Source organism: Chiloscyllium plagiosum, unplaced genomic scaffold (assembly GCF_037043375.1).
Source record: "Chiloscyllium plagiosum isolate Xiang-an unplaced genomic scaffold, Cpla_swu_hap1 HiC_scaffold_31, whole genome shotgun sequence".
In the NCBI taxonomy this organism is placed as follows: domain Eukaryota; kingdom Metazoa; phylum Chordata; class Chondrichthyes; order Orectolobiformes; family Hemiscylliidae; genus Chiloscyllium; species Chiloscyllium plagiosum.
In genome coordinates this window covers 53,230,836-53,252,038 of record NW_028270169.1, presented here as the reverse complement: position 1 = coordinate 53,252,038, position 21,203 = coordinate 53,230,836, and the positions used below count along the sequence as shown (strand labels likewise).

The 21,203-nt window shown below is 44.3% G+C and overlaps 1 long non-coding RNA gene across 1 annotated transcript in view; it reads left to right on the top strand.

The window, feature by feature from the left end:
- Window positions 1-371: 371 nt before the first annotated feature.
- Window positions 372-21,203, top strand: part of LOC148141924 (uncharacterized) — a 48,790-nt gene continuing 27,958 nt past the window's right edge. Inside the window, exons 1-2 of the long non-coding RNA XR_015752304.1 lie at window positions 372-448; window positions 2,859-2,987. This is a non-coding gene — a long non-coding RNA (uncharacterized LOC148141924). The remainder of the gene's footprint in view (window positions 449-2,858; window positions 2,988-21,203) is intronic.

Genomic DNA, 21,203 nt, shown 5'->3' with positions numbered 1-21,203 from the left:
TGCTTCGGCGGGTCGGTGTGGACTTGTTGGGCCAAAGGGCCTGTTTCCACACTGTAAGTAATCTAATCTAATCTAGTTGCTCCAGAGGTATAGAGTGATAGAGAAGTACAGCATGTGTGTAACAATATCCCTGAATGAGTTAATTTGAAACAATCAGTAACCTGCCTGCTGGATGGTATACTACACAGATAATTTCTGTCAAGTAATACTCCTCTCCAGTAGCTGCCCCTACCCTGTTTGACTTGAATCAGCTGTGTTGGCAATTGTCCAGGTCAGGAGCTTGTGTTGTCTTATTAGAAGTCTTTGATGTTCAGGTTTATTGCCTACAAGATGGTGGCACGGCCCGGGTGCAGTGATCTCCGGTGGTGGGAGGAGAGCTGAGCTGATGTCCTCAATTGCAGCAATCTTTAAATGAATTAACATAGTCTTGTACTTCCCTGTGAGAAAGGTAAGATGTATTATTTTGTCTGGGCTCTGTTACATTACAACAGGCGATTGGGAAACACAGTACTGCCTATCAGCAGAATTTGACAATGGATCCACAAGACAGACAGTCGAACTTCTCCTGTCCAACTGCCCCACACTCACACCTTCCCAATCTCACACTCTGCCAGTATAAATGAACATCATTGGCCTCTGGTCTTCAGGCATTGATTGGCTTCCTGCACCATATTACAGAAGTCCCATGGGGTTCTGTCTGGACAAGGCTATGGATTTTTACTTAACGGAGATGAAATACAAGAGAATGACTTTCTGAACCATCATCAGATCTTATTTTAAAAAGGTGCAGGCTAAGGGCTGCTCAGTTTCCAGTCTGCCACCACAATCAAATATACTGGCAGCAGTTTGTTGCTTGCATTCATTCTGGACTCTGAATCGGGCCTGGAGGAACAGGATGGAAATCTCTGATGGCCTTGAATTGCTGGGGTCTATAATAGGTCTTGAAGGGGGCATTAAGTTGGCTACTCTGTTTCTAAAAGGAAGAATTTGTGTTCGTATAGCACCGCTCACATCATCAGGATCCTTTGACTGAAGTATTTTGGAGGTTTAGTCACTGTCACAGTGGTTGGAAACACAACCATCAATTTCCACATCAGGCTCCCACAGTCACTAATATTCTTATCAATCCAGTTCCCTGATGTTCAAATGCAACAAGGTCTGGACACTATCCAGGCTTGGGCTGGTAAGTGGCAAATAACATTCAAGCCACACAAATGTTAGGAAATGACCATATCCAGTCAGATACAATCTGACATTCAATGGTGTTACTAACATCCTGGCCAATACCATTTACCAGAAACTCAATTGGACTTGCCATCTAAACACAGTGGCTACAAGAGCAGGACAGAGGCTAGGAATACTGCAGCGAGTAACTCACCTCCTGACTCCCCGAGGACTGTCCACCATCTACAAGGTGCAAGTCAGGAATGTAATGGAATACTCCCCACTTGCCTGGATGGGACAGTTCCATTAACACTCAAGAAGTTTGACACCATCCAGAGAAAAGCAGACCCCCTCATTGGCACGACATCCCCAAGCATCACAAGCCCTCTATCACAAGCACTCAATAACAGCAGTGTGTACTATCTACTGCAGAAATTCACCAAAGATACTTAGACAGCACCTTCAAAACCCAGGACCACTTCCATCTAGAAGGTCAAGGTCAGCAGATACATGGGAATACCACCCCTGCAAGTTTCCCTCCAAGCCACTCGCCATCCTGACTTGAAAGTATATTGCCATTCCTTCACTGTCGCTGGGTCAAAATCCTGGAATTCCCTCCCTAATGGCATTGTGGGTCAACCCACAGCAGATGGACTGCAGCGGTTCAAGAAGGCAGCTCACCATCATGTTCTCAAGGGCAACTAGGGATAGGCAATAAATGCTGGCCCAGCCAGTAATGACCAAGTCACAGACATTGTGAAATTAAGAAACTTCACGCAAAAGGTAGCTCATCTGCCATCTACCTCTGTATACAGTATTCAGCCTTGATCTATTTCTTACTTCTGACTAACCAAAGTCCATCAAAATTGACAGTTGATCGAGCATCAATTGTCATTTGCAGAAACAAGTTCCAAACACCCACCACCTTTTGTGTGAAGTAATATTTCTTTATTGCATTTCTGAAATGTAACTTTGTTTGTTCTAATTTTTAAATTAATGTCTCCTCATCCCTATCAGAATTAATAATTTCTCTGTCGCTATACACTACAAAATAGAATCATAGAGTCATACAGTGTGGAAACAGACCCTTCAGTCCAACCAGTCCATACCAACCATGTTCCCAAACTAAACTAGTTTCACTTGTCTGCATTTGGTCCCTATTCCTCCAAAACTTCTTTGTCATAGGTGTACAAATCTTTATTCAGTTTCCACCACCAGGAAGAAAGGAAACACCCGAGTGGCCAGTGACAACCAATGCCCTTCTCATCAAAGGGCAATACTGTCTGATCAAAAAAGTGAAGGGGAGGGCAAGGATTAAATCAAAATAGAGTTGGAGGGGGAAATAAGACACTCTACTCCCTGCGGTGCCCATCCAAACCTTTTCTATTCATGTACTTAGAAAATGTCTTTTAAATGTTGTAATTATTAAATTAGAGAAGGTTCAGAAGGGATTTACTAGTATGTTGTCATGAATGGAGGGTTTGAGTTATAAAAATAGGCTGGATAAGCTGGCACTTTTTCACTGGAGTGTACAACGTTGTTGGGCAAGATAGGATCTCAACGTGCCTTAATTAAAAGGTACATTGCACAGTTTGCAAAGGAGTAGCTTTCGTGTAACTTTTGCTGAAGTAAAGTTGATTGAAGACTGGGTCCAGTGCGTAGAAGTAATTATTTTGTTGTTGCTGTGGTTTTAGGATACAGCATTCAAGACAGAGTGGACTACCTAACCCAGCACCTCCTAGTCTGCAACATACCAGCAAGTAGAAAGGAGGGCACTGAGAAGTATTGTTCTATGAGAGGGAAGGAAGAGACTGAGGGGGAAGGTAATACTGCGTATCAAAGACATACATCAATGGATGTTTGTGAGGCTCCATTTCCACTTTGATAACTTTTCTTTTAAATTAATGCACAGGATGTGGGCTGCTCTGGCTATGCCAGCATTTATTGTCAAGCCCTAATTGCCCAGAGGGCAGCTAAGAGACAACCACATTGCTGTGGGTCTGGAATCACATGTAGGCCAGACTGCATAAAGATGACAGATTTCCTTTCTGAAAGGTCATTAGTGAACCAGATGAGTTTTTCCAACAATTGACAATGGATTTGTAGTCATCGTGAGACAATCAATTCCAGATTTTTATTGAATTCAAATTGCAGTGACAACATTCAAACCCAAGTCCCCAGAACATTGCCTAAGTAACTGGAATAACAGTCTAGGAATAATACTGTTAAGCCTTCACCTTCCCATTACTGACCATTACAGCACTGAGCCACAGTCTATCGGTATTATTATTAGGGTGGCTCAATGGTTAGCACTGCTGCCTCACAGCTCCAGAGACCTGGATTTAAATCCAACCTCGGGTGACTGTCTGTGTGGAGTTTGCACATTCTCTCCCGTGTTTGTGTGTGGGTTTCCTCCGGGTGCTCTGGTTTCTTCCCACAGTCCAAAGATGTGCAGGTTAGGTGGATTGGCCATGCTAAATTGCTCAGTAGTGTTCAGAGACATACAGACTAGGTGGATTAGTTGTGGTAAATGTGGCATTGTAGAGATAAGGAGATAACGATCTTTGGAGGATCAGAGTAGATCTTTGTGCATTGTAGGGATTCAATGATTCTTCTATATATGGAACATGCATTTTGCACAGCCTGTGACAAGGTCAAGTTGGCCAATATTTAACAATGGAAACTGGCAGCAAAGATCTTTTTCCCACAATAATGTTGAATTATACAAGTATTATATTAACTGTACACACTTGTGCTTTCCTTAGTGCCTGTCTTGTAGGGGCCTTTGTCTGTCTGCAGTACAACTACAGCATGGCTGTTGACATTTTGTTCATTCATTCAGGGGATGCGGGCTTTGCTGCTGGGTCTAATTTCTAATTCCTCAAAAGAGGTTTCATACAACTGAGTGGCTTGCTAGGCTACTTCAGGAAGCAGTTAAGTGTCAATTACATTGCTGCGAGTCTGGAGTCACATGTAGGTCAGATCATGTCAGATTTCCTTCTTAAATGACACCAATAAACCAGATGGATTTTTAAAGAAGGTTTCGTGGCCATCATAAGTCTATTGTTTAGTTCTCGATTTTGAAAAATTCACATGCCACCATGGGAGAGGGATTTGAATCCATTGCCCTTGTGTACCAACCCAGTGACAATACCACTACACCATCATCACTGCCCCTTCCAAGTTGCAGCAGTAAACTGTAATTGATCTTACAGCTCAACCTGGACTTGCTCAATGTCTCGGAGGTCTGGACTGAATGGGTGGCAGCGGTCTGGGTTGCCTGGTTGACTGGCATGAGCAAATGTACTGGTGGAGTGGCAGAGTGTGAAGACAGCAGTTTTGCGTTCTACAATGCCACCCCCACAAGGCAAAGCCTCAGTTATTCACGAAACCTGTTGGAGGTTTGCTGTGAGGCCCGCTGTGAACTGCGAAATGGACCCATGACGACAGCAGTCTGAGCCTTCATGTCAATAAGCTGGAACCTCAAGACTCCAAGTGATTGATGGCAATGTGTGCCCAGCAGTTTCTAACAGCATGAATCTTCTCTGCTCAGTAACTCGCTAATACATCAAGAAGATGGTTATATATTAAATCTCAGAACCTGAGTGGATTGTGATGCACCTACTGACGTCATCTTTAATCTCTTAAATCAGCTCAAGCTAACAAAATCTCAGTGTCATTTCAGCTAAGCGTTGATTAGAATTAAGGTAGGGACCTTCACAGAGATATAATGGCTGACATGGACTGGACATGTCATCAACAGCCTCAAGAATCATCATCATTATTTGGAGCTGCTTAGAGAATGAAACACTCTTCTTGTGCAGTTAACACACATTTCTTTAGTCATGCGCAGATTTGTTTTCTGATGCAGTGAGGTGACATTGCCTCCATTGCCTGAGTAACTTGTAAAATGGATTTTCAAAAATGTCTGATAAAAGAGTTGGGACTGTTGGGATTAATTGGATAGCTCCATCAGAGGGCCAGCATAAATATGATAGGCCAAATGGCCTCCTTGATTGATCCCATGAAGCCTTGCTTAGTCCAACAAATATTTCAGCTTGTGAGAGAGAGAGCTGGGAGATTCCTTCATGAGGATATCAATTCAGATCTTGCGCAAGGTGGGGAAGATCAATGAACTAATTCATTATATTGAATTAACATTTTCATTGGAGCTCACTTATTCCCGCTCAACTACTCCTCCAACACAATGGAGAAAATTGGCCGTTATATAAAATAATTTGAAACTGAATGAAATCAAGACCAAAACAACACTTCAAACAATCCAGGCCAATGGTGGTAAAGTTATAAACTGTAAAATAATATGAAATAGGAGCAGGAGTAGGCCATTCAGCCCATTGAGGCAGAGGTGGGTTCTGCTAGGGATTAGAGCGATGCTGGAAAAGCACAGCAGGTCAGGCAGCATCTGAGAAGCAGGAAAATCAACGTTTCGGGCAAAACCTGATGAAGGGCTTTTGCCCGAAACGTCGATTTTCCTGTTCCTCGGATGCTGCCTGACCTGCTGTGCTTTTCTAGCACCATTCTAATCTTGACTCATTCGGCCCATTGAGCCTGGTCTGCCATTCAATAGGATTGTGGCTGATCTGACATTCCACACGTCCACTTTCCTGTGCTTTCTCTGTAACCCTTGATTCCCCAACTGATCAAGAATATCTATCTCAACCTTAAGTATACAGTAGGACTCTGCCTCAAAGCTTTCTGTGGTAAGAAGTTCCAAAGACTCTTGACATTCAGAGACAAGAAATTCCTCCTTATCTCAGTCTTAAATTGGCATCCTCTTATTCTGAGACCATACCCTCTGGTCGTAAACTCTCCCATGAGGTGGAACATCCTCACAGCACTTACCTTGTCAAACTCCTTAAGAATGCGATATGTTTCAATGAGATCACCTCCCATTCTTAGGTGCAATGAGGATAGTCCCAACCTGTTTAGCCTTTACCCATAAAACAATCCCTCCATACCAGGCAAAAAAACCCAAAAGAACTGCAGATGCTGGAAATCTGAAACAAAAACAGAAATTGCTGGAAACTATCAGCAAGACCAGCACTATCTGTGGAAAGACAATGTTTCGCATCCACACCCTACCCATTGTCAGATACTAATAGTCCCTATGAGCAGTTATTTAATTCCCTAGACTGACCTTTAGTTTGTACTGTTCATGCTGATTGCATTTCCTGTATTATGGTTAACATCTCTGAGCATATGAAACAGTAAGTGTTCTTCATTTTAAACTGGCCTTTATTTTAAACTGACCCGTTCAATCTGCTATTACCTGTTGATTGGTTTCGCTGAAGGACATTGATTCGCATCCATCTGGAATGTTTATGAGACCAGGATGTGTTTCTGATCCATTTTCCAGTCCTTCGTCCAGTTTTAAAATGTAAAGTTCAATGTAGGCCATGGGCATGACATCATGACAACGATAAAGTTGTGAATTATGTCCAATTTATGATGGTATGTGTTTATTTTTCTTTAATTCATTATTGCCCATCCCTAATTGCCCAGAGAGCAGTTAAAAGTCAACAACATTGTTGTGGATTGCGCTGCATTTTGCCAGAGAGTGTTTTTATGGGATGCTGCCTTTATTGGAACAGTGGATGATCAGTGGTTAAATAATACATTGTCTTGTTAGGTAATAGAGATTAAGTTCTGCCAATCCTTTTTCGTATTTTAACTATGTTGGAAGAAAAAGAATAAAGTGTGAAAAAATAATAAAGTGTGTTTTGATTAAAGTTTAATGGTGAGCCAATTGAATCACATCTGGAACAGAGTACTTGTCATTAATTAAACATAATAGTTAGTGTCTAGGCTATCTCCTTACAGTACTTTTGGTGGAAGGGTCTAGTCTGGTCCATAGCATTTCCCAACAATCACTCTGCATTTTCTCTCTCTCTCTCTGTCTCTGCACCGACCAGTCCAACTGAGCACTTCCAGAATGTATCTGTACCCAGCATTTCTGTGGTTTGCTTTTCTGCCCATATCATTTTTAATCACCATCTATTTTTAAATATCTGCAGTTAATAATTTATCGTCAAGCCCTGCTTTGAATGGCAGCGATTAATGCTGGAAACTGCTGAGCGTTATGTGCTGACTGGAGCTCTCTTTGTTGCTATGAAGGTGATACTGCTAACTCTCCTGCTGTTGCTTCTGTGTTCCACGCCCCATCATATGTCAGAATGTTTTCTATTGTTTTTGTAGAAACAGAATTAATCTGACTTGCAGCCTCTTCGAGATCACAAAGGGCACATTTGTTTTCTTTTCATTTCTGATAACATGTTCTGAGAAGTAAATTTTTAAAACATTCTGCTAAGGTCATATTTAATACTCATCTGTTTAGTTGCCGCAGAGTGGAGTTGATCCTCCTCTTTTACACTGCAGTGATATTCAAGGCATTGGTGATAATGAGAAATGAGATATTGCATTGATATAGCGGCTTTCATGAGTGTAAGCACTTTATAGCCAATGAAGTACTTATTTGAAGTGGAGTTGCTGTTCTAATGTAGGAAATGCCATAAACCAATTTGCACCGTGCAAGCTCTCCTTAAAACCAATGCCGTTGTGATGAGATAATTTGTCTTGTTGAGATTGATTGAGGAAAGAATATTGGCTGTGGTTAACTCCCCTCCCCTTCCTCAAAGTAATCCTTTTGATTTAGCAATTTGAAATAACTCCACAAAGGCCGGCACCCTGTCATCATGACACACTTTATGTTTCGAATCCCCACGGTCTGAAAGCCGACCATTCAACCATCAAGTCCATACCAAACCTCCGAAGAGCATCCCACACATCCGTAACCCTCTAAACCTGCATTTCCCATGGCTAATCCACAAAGCCTGCACATTTCTGGACACTATGGGGCAATTTAGCTTGGCCACTCCACCTACCCTGCATATCTTTGGACTGTGAGGGGAAACTGGAGCACCCAGAGGAAACCACTCTGGCACAGGGAAAATGTGCAAACTCCATGCAGATAGTTTCCCACATTGAACCTGGGTCTCTGGCGTTGTGAGGCAGCAGTGCTAAACACTGAGGCATCATGTATTTACATGACACTGACCCAACTGGCTCAGAACTGGCTCCTAGAGTGGGCAGAACCCCTGACACTCTGGTTTATTTTATTTTTTTAAATTTTATTTTTCAGGTGTGATACACAGTGAAAGACACAAAGTGCACGAACCTTTATTCAAATTCCACCACAAGGAAGATAGGAAAACACCCGGGTGGCCAGCGACAAACACTGCCCTTCACTTCAAAGGACAGTGCTGTGTGATCGAAACAGTGAAGGGGAGGGTAGGGACTAAATCAAAATAGAGTTGGAGGGAGAATTGATGCACTCCACTCCCTGCGGCACCCACCTCTCCCTGAACAACTCCAGGGTGTTGGTCGACACCGCGTGCTCCTTCTCCAAGGGCACCCGGGCTCTAACGTAACCGCGGAAGAGGGGCAGGCAGTCGGCCCTAACGACCCCCTCCACGGCCCACAGCCTCGACCTGTTGATGGCCAGTTTGGCCAGGCCCAGGAGCAGACCCACAAGGAGGTCTTCAGACCTGCCCTCCTTCCTCTGTACCGGGTGCCCGAAGATCAGGATCGTGGGACTGAAGTGCAACCAAAAACAGAGGAGGAGGTTTTTAAGAAAATCAAAGAGGGAGTGCAAACGCCCACACCCAAGTCCACGGACTCCAGAGCGCCACAGAACAAGCAGTTGGGCATGGAGTCTGTGAACTACCGCAATCTGCGGTTGCAGGGGACTGCTGCGTGCAGCACCCTCCACCCCAGATCCCCGAGAGAAAGGGGGAGGACTCCCGCGTAGAGAGCCCTCCACTGGGGATCCCCACCGCCCGGTGGCAAATGGGCATGCCAAGGCGTGTCCGGACGGTGGATGAGGGAGAAGAGGTGGACGGTGTGCAGCAGCAGTCTATACAAGGCCCGCCTTTTTACATCTTTGAAAGAGACAAAATTACAATTTCGGAGGCGGCTCAGGTTGTGGGGCACAGGCTCCCGCGGGAAATACGGGACCTTGGGGCCAATGTGAAATTCCATCCGGGCTGGGGTGAGCGCGGACGGGATCCCACCGCACACCTGAGCGTCCTCCAACTGGTGCACTACGTCGGGTCCGAGCACCGCCGTTTTAAGGCGTCGGATGGCGCTGGCCACGTACTGGACGTCTACCGCTGTCCTGCTTGCTATGTCCTGCGGCAGCGTCCAGCCCAGGCCAACGGCACCCAGCACGTCCCCGACACTGGTCACCCTCGCCGCCACGGCCCTCCCCTCCGACAGCCACTTGAACCCGTGAGTACGGAGGTGCGGATTCCTGAGCAACGGCTCCCTGATGACAGCCGCTACTCCAGCCGGAGGGTAGGCACGGCACGAGTCGACCCATGTTCCAGACAGTGATCAGGTCCTGGTAAAAGACAGGCAGCGTCTTGAGGGCGACCTCCAAACCGTCACGGTCGACGAACAGGAGCTGCGTGTCGTAGTTGAGGTTACGCACCTGGCGGAAAAAATACGTCGCCAGGGCGCACCACCTAGGAGGAGGCTCGACGTAAAGGTATCGCCGCAAGGTCTGAAGACGGAACGTCGCGACCTGGGTGCGGACGCACACCAGCGACTGACCGCCCTCCTCAATACGGAAACACTCTGGTTTATTTTTTTTTTTTTCGTTTTGTGATCCCTTGTTTATTAATTTTTTTTCCTTAACCCCCACACTACTGCCTAACTGTGGTAGTGCTTATTTTATCCCCAGCCCCTATGGTGTGTGTGTGCAGGTTTGAGACACAGTGAAAGACACAAAGTGCACGAATCTTTACTCAATTTCCACCACCAGGAAGATAGGAAAACCCCGGTGGCCAGTGACAAACACTGCCCTTCACATCAAAGGGCAGTGCTGTGTGATCAAAAACAGTGAAGGGGAGGGTAGGGACTAAATCAAAATAGAGTTGGAGGGAGAAATGATGCACTCCACTCCCTGCGGCGCACACCTCTCCCTGAACAACTCCAGGGTGTTGGTCGACACCGCATGCTCCTTCTCCAAGGACACCCGGGCCCTAACACTCTGGTTTTTTTTTACAAAGTGGGAATCTCCTGTTTATTTTTTTTTCCTCTTTATTCTTTTCTTTTTTTTTAGTGAGACACAGTGAAAGTCACAAAGTGCACTAATCTTTATTCAAATTCCACTACCAGGAAGACAGGATAACACCCGGGTGGGCAGTGACAAACACTGCCCTTCACATCAAAGGACAGTGCTGTGTGATCAAAACAGTGAGGGGGAGGGTAGGGACTAAATCAAAATAGAGTTGGAGGGAGAAATGATGCACTCCACTCCCTGTGGCGCCCACCTCTCCCTGAACAACGCCAGGGTGTTGGTCGACACCGCGTGCTCCTTCTCCAAGGACACCCGGGCTCTAACACTCTGGTTTATTTCTTTCTTTTTTCTTTTTTTTTTCATTTTTTTTCTCTTTCTTCTTTTTTTACAGTGAAGGGGAGGGAATTCCTTGTTAATTTTTTTTTAAATTTTTTTTATCCCCTTTAACCCCCACACTACCACCTAAGTGCGGTAGTGCTTATTTTTTCCCCAGCACCCATGGTGTGTGTGTGCAGGTGTGAGACACAGTGAAAGACACAAAGTGCATGAATCTTTATTCAATTTCCACCACCAGGAAGATAGGAAAACACCCGGGTGGCCAGTGACAAACACTGCCCTTCACATCAAAGGGCAGTGCTGTGTGATCAAAACAGTGAAGGGGAGGGTAGGGACTAAATCAAAATAGAATTGGAGGGAGAAATGATGCACTCCACTCCCTCGGCGCCCACCTCTCCCTGAACAACTCCAGGGTGTTGGTCGACACCGCGTGCTCCTTCTCCAAGGACACCCGGGCCCTAACGTAGCCGCGGAAGAGGGGCAGGCAGTCGGCCCTAACGACCCCCTCCACGGCCCGCTGCCTGGACCTGTTGATGGCCAGTTTGGACAGGCCCAGGAGCAGACCCATGAGGAGGTCTTCAGATCTGCCCTCCTTCCTCTGTACCGGGTGCCTTAAGTTCAGGAGCGTGGGACTGAAGTGCAGCCAAAAACAGAGGAGAAGGTATTTCAGGAAATCAAAAAGGGAGTGCAAACCCCCACACCCAATATATATGTGGTCCACGGACTCCACAGCGCCACAGAACAAGCAGTTGGGCTGGGAGTCCGTGAACCACCGCGATCTGCGGTTGCAGGGGACTGCTGCATGCAGCACCCTCCACCCCAGATCCCCGAGAGAAAGGGGGAGGACTCCCGCGTAGAGAGCCCTCCACTGGGGATCCCCACCGCCCGGTGGCAAATGGGCACGCCAAGGCGTGTCCGGACGGTGGATGAGGGAGAAGAGGTGGACGGTGTGCAGCAGCAGTCTGTACAGGGTTCTTCTTTTCATATCCCTAAACAAAACAAAGTTAAAATTTCGGAGGCGGCTCAGGTTGTGGGGCACAGGCTCCCGCGGGAAGTACGAGACCTTGGGGCCAATGTGAAATTCCGTCCGGGCTGGGGTGAGCGCGGACGGGATCCCACCGCACACCTGAGCGTCCTCCAACTGGTGCACTACGTCGGGTCCGAGCACATCCGTTTTAAGGCGTCGGATGGCGGTGGCCACGTACTGGACGTCTACCGCTGCCCTGCTTGCTATGTCCTGTGGCAGCGTCCAGCCCAGGCCAACGGCACCCAGCACGTCCCCGACCCTGGTTACCCTCGCCGCCACGGCCCTCCCCTCCGACAGCCACTCGAACCCGCGAGTACGGAGGTGCGGATTCCTGAGCAATGGCTCCCTGATGACAGCCGCTACTCCAGCCGGAGGGTAGGCACGGCATGAGTCGACCCATGTTCCAGACAGTGATCAGGTCCTGGTAAAAGACAGGCAGCGTCTTGAGGGCGACCTCCAAACCGTCACGGTCGACGAACAGGAGCTGCGTGTCGTAGTTGAGGTTACGCACCTGGCGGAAAAAATACGTCGCCAGGGCGCACCACCTAGGAGGAGGCTCGACGTAAAGGTATCGCCGCAAGGTCTGAAGACGGAACGTTGCGACATGGGTGCGGACGCACACCAGCGACTGACCGCCCTCCTCAATACGGAAACACTCTGGTTTATTTTTTTTTTCGCTTTGTGATCCCTTGTTTATTAATTTTTTTTCCTTAACCCCCACACTACTGCCTAACTGTGGTAGTGCTTATTTTATCCCCAGTCCCTATGGTGTGTGTGTGCAGGTGTGAGACACAGTGAAAGACACAAAGTGCACCAATCTTTATTCAATTTCCACCACCAGGAAGATAGGAAAACACCCGGGTGGCCAGTGACAAACAGTGCCCTTCACATCAAAGGACAGTGCTGTGTGATCAAAACAGTGAAGGGGAGGGTAGGGACTAAATCAAAATAGAGTTGGAGGGAGAAATGGTGCACTCCACTCCCTGCGGCGCCCACCTCTCCCTGAACAACTCCAGGGTGTTGGTGGACTCCTTCTCCAAGGACACCCGGGCTCTAACACTCTGGTTTATATCTGTCAGCCTGGACTCGCTGACTGGACCAGATTAACAGCCCCAATCAGGGAACTCCTATTCTATTAGGTCCCCATGGGTAGCCTCATTACAATCACTACAGAAGTCAGCCCTTTTTCTTTGCAGAAACAGGATTATTGAATTCCTTTTTATAAATGATTAGGTTGACTTTAGAAAGGATGGAGAGATCAGAGTATAATTCGGATTGACCAGGATAATAGCAGTTTAAATGGGTAAACGACTAGGACATGCTGCATTGATTTGATTTGGGTCCTCTTGAGTCTGGGGTTGATGAATGACCTAATCACACAATTGAAAATAGCGAATAAATCCGATCGATACAGTGAAATAGAGGGCAAGGGCAAAACATTCAGGAGTGGAATTAAGAAGAACATTTTCACATAAAATGTAGTAAAAATCTGGAGTTCTTCTTACCAAGAGGCTGTGTATGGTAGTGGACATTTGAAGTATTCAGCAATGAATTCAATAGTTATTTATTAGGTAAGGTTCTTAAAAGAGCTAGAACAAAGGTGGGTAAATGAAGGATGCAATATTCAGATCAGCTGTAAACAAATTGAATAATGTGACACACGTTGAGTGCTGAGTGACCAACCAATGTTCCCTTGAACCAGGTTAGTGAGAAACAATGGAATTCTTGTTGCACAGAGTGATTTCTGATGGGTGAGTTTATAATCTTGATTGTGCTGGAGCCAAGGGAGATCATTGTTTTCTGCATAGGAATTAGTGGAAAATTAACAGGACAGGCAACAATTGCCCTAGGACTAGTTCAGTTGAGAACATGGTTGAGGTGGAAGAGTGTGGTGCTGGAAAAGCACAGCCGGTCAGACAGCATCCGAGAAGCAGGAGAATCGACGTTTCGGGGATAAGCCCTTCATTATGTTCGAAATGTCGATTTTCCAGCACAACACTCATCTGCAGTCCTCACTTTCTCCACGTGTTTGGGTGGACTGATTGGACTGAAGGATCTGTTTCTGTGCTGTTCAACTCTATGGCTATGACTCTATTGCTCCTGCTGACAAATCTTTGAGGCGTTTCCCTTGGTTTTAATGTTGTGAGTTAGCTGCTGCTCCATTCACTCTGTCCTGGTCCTCTGCAATGTGTCATTTGCAAGTCCTGTCGAAGTTTCTGTTTAACATCTTCAGGGTTAGGCTAAGCGTTCACTGCTGTTTTGTTAGGAAGCACCAGTGTAATGTGACCTTATTGAACTGGTAAAATATTTGATACTGCAGCAACCAGTCTGCAGTCTATGCTCACTCCATTTCAGTTTGGGCTGAGAATAGTGAAGTGGCTGTTTTTGGTCAGCACAGATGTATCAGGCCAAAGGGCCTTTTTCTGTATGGTAGACCCATATGGCCTGTGATTCTCTCCCTGTAGTCAGAAAGTTAAAGCTTCAAATCCCATTCGGAAGTTTTGAGCACTTAGGAAAAATGTCAAGTGGGAATGCTGTAGTGTTTGAAGTGCTTAGGTTTTGGTGAGACATTAAACAGTACCCCCAACACCACCACCTCCCCTGCTCTCTGTTGGATGTAAAAGAATGGCATTAATTCAATTAAGAGCATGGCGTGTCTCCTCAGTGTTTTTGCCAACATTTAACCTTCACTCAACGTTGCTAGAGCCAGATTATCTGATCAATATTCCACTGCTGTGTATGGAGTATAGGTAAATCCAAATTAGAATCATAGAATCCCTACAGTGTGGAAGCAGGCCATTTGGCCCATGCTGTCCATACTGACCCTCCAATGAGCATCTCACACAGACCCAGCCCCCCACCCTATCCCTGTAAACCCACATTTCCCATGGCCAATCCACCTAACCTGCATGACTTTGGACTGTGGGAAGGAACCGGAGAAAACACACACACAAATGGGGAAAACGTGCAAACTCCACACACACCTGAGGATGGAATCAAACCCAAGCCCCTGGCACTGTGAGGCAGCAGTGCTAACCATTGAGCCACTCCAATATGGTTCTACATTTCCTCAATTACAACTGGGGACACATTTCAATAGTATTTTATCAGTTGTGAAACACTTTGAGGTATGCTAAAATTGTGAAATGAGCTACATGTTGTGATACGTTGTGCCTCTAGCTTTTAAAGAATCTTAAACTGCTGCCAATGATTATATACCTCAACAGAGTGGTAATGTATTAGTCCCATGACTAATGTATAACATGTAGCCTCCCAATGAACAATTGTAGTCTTATCTCCTAGTAAAGGAAGTTAATTATTATTTCACCAATCCTTGTGTGTGATTGGCAGATTCACACCTAAAAGAAGAACATAACACAAAAGAAGTGCATTTTTTTTCTTTTTACTCGGTACAATTTTACAATTGCAAGTAGCTGGGTTTAGTTTTAGATTTGATTTAGATTTAGATTTTAATTTAGATTTTATTGTCACATGTACTCAAGTACAAGAGTATAGTGGAAAGTGTCTAACGTAGTCACACATGGTGCCATCTTAAGTGTAAAGGTACCTAGGTACAAAAACTCAGGTACATTGTAGTAACAGAAACAAGGGTAAAAAGCTCAGCATTACAAACCTTCATAGAATAAGTTGAAAAATAAAGAAATAAGGTGCCGGTTAACATTAAAGTCCTTCATATAAATTAGAAAAATAACAGAATAAAATTAAAAGTTCAACAGTCTTAAAATGCCACAAGTATCTTTACTGGCGATCCCAGAGATTAAAGGTGTTCTTAAATAGAGTCCAGGTATCTACTTTCCCAGTCAGTTTTATTCCAGATCATGCATTACAAACTACAATTACACAGTTTGCTTGTTTCCTACACCAATCCAGTGTTCACTCAGTTATTCCTCGATTAATATGCAACCGTAGGGAAAAGGCAGGAATATGGAGTTGAAAATTATCAAATTGGCAAAGATCTCATCAAATGGCAGAGCAGACTCGATGGGCTGAATGGTCTACTTCTGCATTCATGTCTAATGGTCATCTGCTCCCAAGTGCTACTTGGCCACAGGCATCCATATCCTACCAGACCCTTTCAGTAATAACTTTAGGTGCCAAGGTGCCAACTTGAGGTCCTTAACTGACAGTTTAAAGATTATGTTGTGCCTGTCCCAATATTTCATGAGTAGTGGGCTGAGGCCAGTGATGGTTGGAAACCTGACAGATAACACCGCCTGGCCTCTGAACAGGAAGGGGACATGGGCAGGGGTTGCTGTGTTCGTTATGATCCCATGATTCAATCACGGGTAAGACCTCCCACATTTCCACTCTGCACCACACACCTGCTCCCTAGCCAAAGCACCCCTGCAGGATCTACTCTCATCTGTGGTCACCATTCCCTATGTAGGGCTAGGGCTACAAGTGCTACTTAGAGGTAATGAATGCCCCAATGGAGGGCAGATCGTTGCACAGTCAAGAACAAAGGATACAGCCACTTTTTTTTAACCGAACAAAGAAGCATCAAAAACCAGAACAGAACTAGGCCATTGGGCTCTTAAAGCCTATTCTGCCATTCTATATGATTATGGCTCAATACAAGCAAGCATTATTTGATTATCCACTGGAAAATGTTCTCTTAGAAGTATGTAATGTTCCAAAATAAACAAATTCACATTCCCCTGTTGAGCAGTTTGAAACACATCCAAACTTTCATATTAACATTCCACTGCACAACTGTGAAAACAAACCCTCTTGGATAAAATGGTTTGAGGTTAGCCAAAATCTCATCAATCTTCTAAAGCTTTGCAAAATCATTCACTCATTCATTCAGTCTCAGGCCCATTGCAGGATACAGTGGGACTCACTTCGGATCATTTTGACTCTGTGAGATTAAAATCTGCCAGCTAGGGGGGTGGCATGGTGGCTCAGTGCCAGGGACCTGGGTTCAATTAGCTTCTTGGGTGATTGTGCAAACTCCACACAGACATTCTCCCCGTGTCTGTGTGGGTTCCCTCTGGCTATTCCTGTTTCCTTCCACAGTCCAAAGATGTGCAGGTTTGGCCATGGGTAATGCAGTGATAAAGGGCGTACGAGTGGGATGCTTCTTGGCTGGTCAGTATGGACTCGATGGGCCAAATGGCCCACTTCCACACTTGAGGGATTCTAGTAATTCAGATAATAAGAAATTCAGGAAATCTCCACACTTTGAATTCTCACCTCAAACATGCAAATTTTGCCCAATCTCTCTTCAGAAATGATACTAAGACTGCCTCACTGCAATCTGTCTGTGTTCAGGTCCATAATGGGCCTTGAGATGCAGGCTTTAGATAAATATCAAGGATTAATCTGTGATTGACATCACTGCAGTATGCACTGCTCTTAAGTAAAGAAGTCACCTACTACTGTGATCTTTTGCTGAATAAATAATCGGTCAAGTTCAAACACTGAAATCAGTTTTTATAATAAAGAACACTCTGTGTTTGCAGTGCTCCACTGTAATGACATATGAATAAAGAAAGTCATGGTTTGATGTTTAAATAAATAATTAATAATCACATCTCATTCCTTGACCCTCCATCTTCAAACTCTAAAAGTGAAACACTGCTCATGAGCAAAGCCCTGAGAGATTTCTAGAGCGATGCATTAATATTAGATGACTGAAGAAAAACATTGCTGAGTCTCAGAAGGCCATAAAGCCTCCAGAAAGTTTCTTTGTACAAACCTCTGCTGTTCTCTCCTAGATGTGGTGACTCAGTGGTTAGCACTGCTGCCTCACAGAACCAGGGACCCGGGTTCGATTCCCAACTTTGAGCAGCTGTCTGTGTGGAGATTGTTCATTCTCCCCATGACTGTGTGGGTTTCCTCCCACAGTCCAAAGATATGCGGGTTAGGGGGATTGGCCATGGGAAATATGGCGATAGGGTAGAGGGGTAGATCTGGGTGGGATGCTCTTTGGAAGGTGGTCCGTGTGGATCCAATGGGCTGAATGGCCTGTTTCCATACTATAGAGATTCTAGGATCTGGAGATTGGGTTATGTAATGTGTCTGAGTTTGTATTAACTGGATGGATGAAGTCATGTATCTCTAGAATATACCAGCCTCACTCTGGACCTTATTATGTTAGTGTACAGATTCCAGAGTATACCCGTGTTATGCTGCATGCCACACCGATTGGTGATGAGTTCAAGAGTTTACCAGTGTTACATTTGATGTCATACTGGTGGCATACTGATCCTAGCGTATTCCTGTATATTACATGAGTCAGGAATGGGCCCAGAGTACACTAGTTCTGGTTATGAGTCCAGTGCTGCACTGCATGTCATCTTCTTCATTGATGGGAAAAGCCAGGCTGATAATTTGGTTGTAGCAGCATAATCTGCAAAAGAAGTCTTTCAATTATAAATTTGGCAAAGATTTAGTTTAATTGATTGAGCAAACATTAATTTCTTCCTGCCCTTTAATTAGCAATTAAATGAAATTGAAAGGGAAGTGAATTTGGACACTCCATTGTCTGTTGGAGAGATGAAGGCACGATGAAAAGATTCTGATTCAAAGCCTCAATTCTTTAATCGAGTTCACCCAGTGCTGTGAATGCTGCCTGGATAAATAAAGGAAATGTCAGTGAAGATTGACTGGACTGTAAATGACCACATACCAGGCATTAGCGCTTGGATAATGGGAAGGCTTGAAGTCTGTCTCCATCTGCAAGTTCAGCCTGAACTATGTCAAGAACAATTTTGCAGATGGAGTTAGAATTCCTTTGCTGAAGGTCTGAGAGTGACACTGCATGAGATTGTCCTGTTCAGCCTCTGGATCTTATGCCCCTTTTATTCATGTTCTCAGAAAATTGGTGACTTTTCAGACGGTGAAGAAGCAGTGCTGAAATCTGGGGACATGTTTACGGTGGTAGCTAGTTAGCAGATTAGCAACTGTGTATTTCTGGTAGGTAGCAGGTTACAGCCTGAGCCCCAAGATTGAAATATGAGGACAAATAGAGTCTGTGCAAATGCTGATTCATTTCCGAAGTGCCAGTAGCTTCAGTCTAACTCCTGAAAGCGTTGGTATAATTTGTTGTAAACTTGAGGCCCAAATTCTGGGACCAGAGATGTGACTGTCCATTAGTGCTCCAGTTGTTAAGTATTGTGACCACACATTAAGGCAAGAGTTTAATTGTTTGTCATCATTTGTGAATGCTACTGCTGGCTTATAAGTAACTAATGTGACACCACTTCGTCTGCCTCTCTCTCTTTTCGTTTTGCTATGAGGAGGCTGTCTCTATCTCTGATTCTATCCTTGACTCTGTCTCTGTCTCTTTCTCCATCTCTGTTTCTGCCTCTGTTTTTGATTCTATCTCTGTCTCTACACTGGCTGGCCCTGCACATTTATTTTAATCTTTCCCTTTGTCTTTTTGCTGTTTGTTTCACTCTCACACCACCTATATCTGCTTCCTTTTGCATTCCATTCTTTTTATTACTTTAATACTTTTGCCGCACATCCATTGCCTCCCTCTCTGGTTTTCTGACTTCCTTGTCTCTATCTGGTTTGCTTTATTTCTGTCATTTTCATTCTCTGTTTCCATCTGCCGTCCTCTCTTCCTTTGTCCAAACCCCTTGGCCAGTTTTTCCCTCATTTTCGCTTTCCCGGTCCCTCTTGTCAGAATTCTAATTTCAGAGAGGAGAGTATACAGGGATTTAATAAACCCAAAATGTGGTATTGGGTCAGAGATCCAACAGATTCCTACTTTCCTCCTTCTGGGTTAATGTTTGGAGGGTTTGTAGGTGAGTGTGAACCCCCTATGATGGTCATCAATTTAGGGTGAATGGCAGAAGAACCAAAGGTGACATGACAAAGTTTGTTCCTGCAAAGAAAGTATTTAGGATTTGGAATGCTTTGCCTGGGAGTGCATTTAGGGTAGATTCAACTTGCAAAAGGGAATTGGATAATTACCTGAAGAGAAAAGACATTCAGAGATGTTGAGATTGTACAGGGAATTGGTGAGGCTTCTTTTGGAGTACTGAGTCCAGTTCTGGTTGTCTTGTTATAGGAAGGATATTATTAAACTGCAGAGGGTTTACAAGAGCTTTACCATGACGTTGTTAGAAATGGAAGGTTTGAGTTATAAAGAGGGGCTGTGGAGGCTGGGACTTTTATCAGTGGAACACAAAGGTTGAGAGGTGACCTTATAAAGATTTAGGAAATAATGAGGGGCATAGATAAGGTGAACAAGCATTTGTCTTTTCCCCAGGATTGGGGATTTCAAGATTTGGGGTATGTTTTTAAGGTGAGAGGAGAAAGGTTTACAAAAAGACACAGGGGGCAATGTTTTTACAGAGAGAGTCGTTCGTATGTGGAATGAACTTTCAGAGAAAGTGGTGGATACAGGGATAGTAACAATGTTTAAAAGACATTTAGATAAGTACATGAATAAGAAATGTTTGGAGGAATATGGGACAAGCACAGGCAGATGGGAATAGTCTAGTTTGGGTTTCTGTCATTGTTGCTGTCAGCTGAAAGGTCTTTCTCATTAATAACTGGTCACTAATCCACAGACCATTCAGCTACTTGGTGCTGGCTGAATCTTCATTTGAACACAACCCTTGCCAACCCATGTGCAAATCACCTACAGTTTGAAGCAGCAGCTGTGTAAATAGCACTTGCAATGAGGTAACTTTCTTGTAAAAAAAAATCCCTCAACTACCCTTGGTTTTTAAAATAATCATTTTCCTATTTCAGTTCACAATTGAAAATAAAAAAGATATGACCTTTCATAAAATTGGTGGATTGGGCAGAAATGTGAGGTGATACGCTTTGGTACAAAGGACATGGGAAAATTGTACAAAGAGTGCAGTGATTGGAACAAGGTCAGCAAGGTAGATGTCATTGAGTATTCTCTAATTGGGGGTGTATTTTTTTAATAGATATTTTTATTAGAAATTTAAAATTTTTACAAGTTTACAAAAATAAACAAAACTCTCAAATATAAACATTGATATACAATTAAATCAAATATACAATAGCCAAAATTTAACAAAAGAAAAAAAAATACCGAAAAAAAACAAAACTCAACTATCTACTAATCTAACCTACAACTAACCAGAGTGTATATTTAAGTCTCTTACATGCTCGGGATGTGTTAGCATCAGATATAATAAAACCCGTATTCGTGCGGGATTCCTCCCCCGAGGGGCCCCGGACCAGCCAGGTTTGTAATCTCAATTAAATAAAAGCCCTTGTTAGGATAGCCGAAATATCTGTATTTATGTAATTCAAGAAGGGCTGCCATATTTTATAAATTAATTCGGTCTTTCGGTGCACCATATTTGTAAGGAAGTCAAGGGGAATACATTCCATAATCAATCTGTGCCAATTTGAAAGTCCAGGGGGGCCCTCAGCCACCCAGTTCATCAAAACATTTTTCCTTGCACAGAAAGAAAGAATAGAAAATAGTCTCTTCCCGTACATGTCCAGGGAGGGAAAGTTCGAAAAGCCCAAAAGAGAGATACAGGGTCCACTTTAATTTCCGTTCCTAAAATTTCTGTCAGGGTACTTGCTACTTTAGTCCAATATCTACGGATC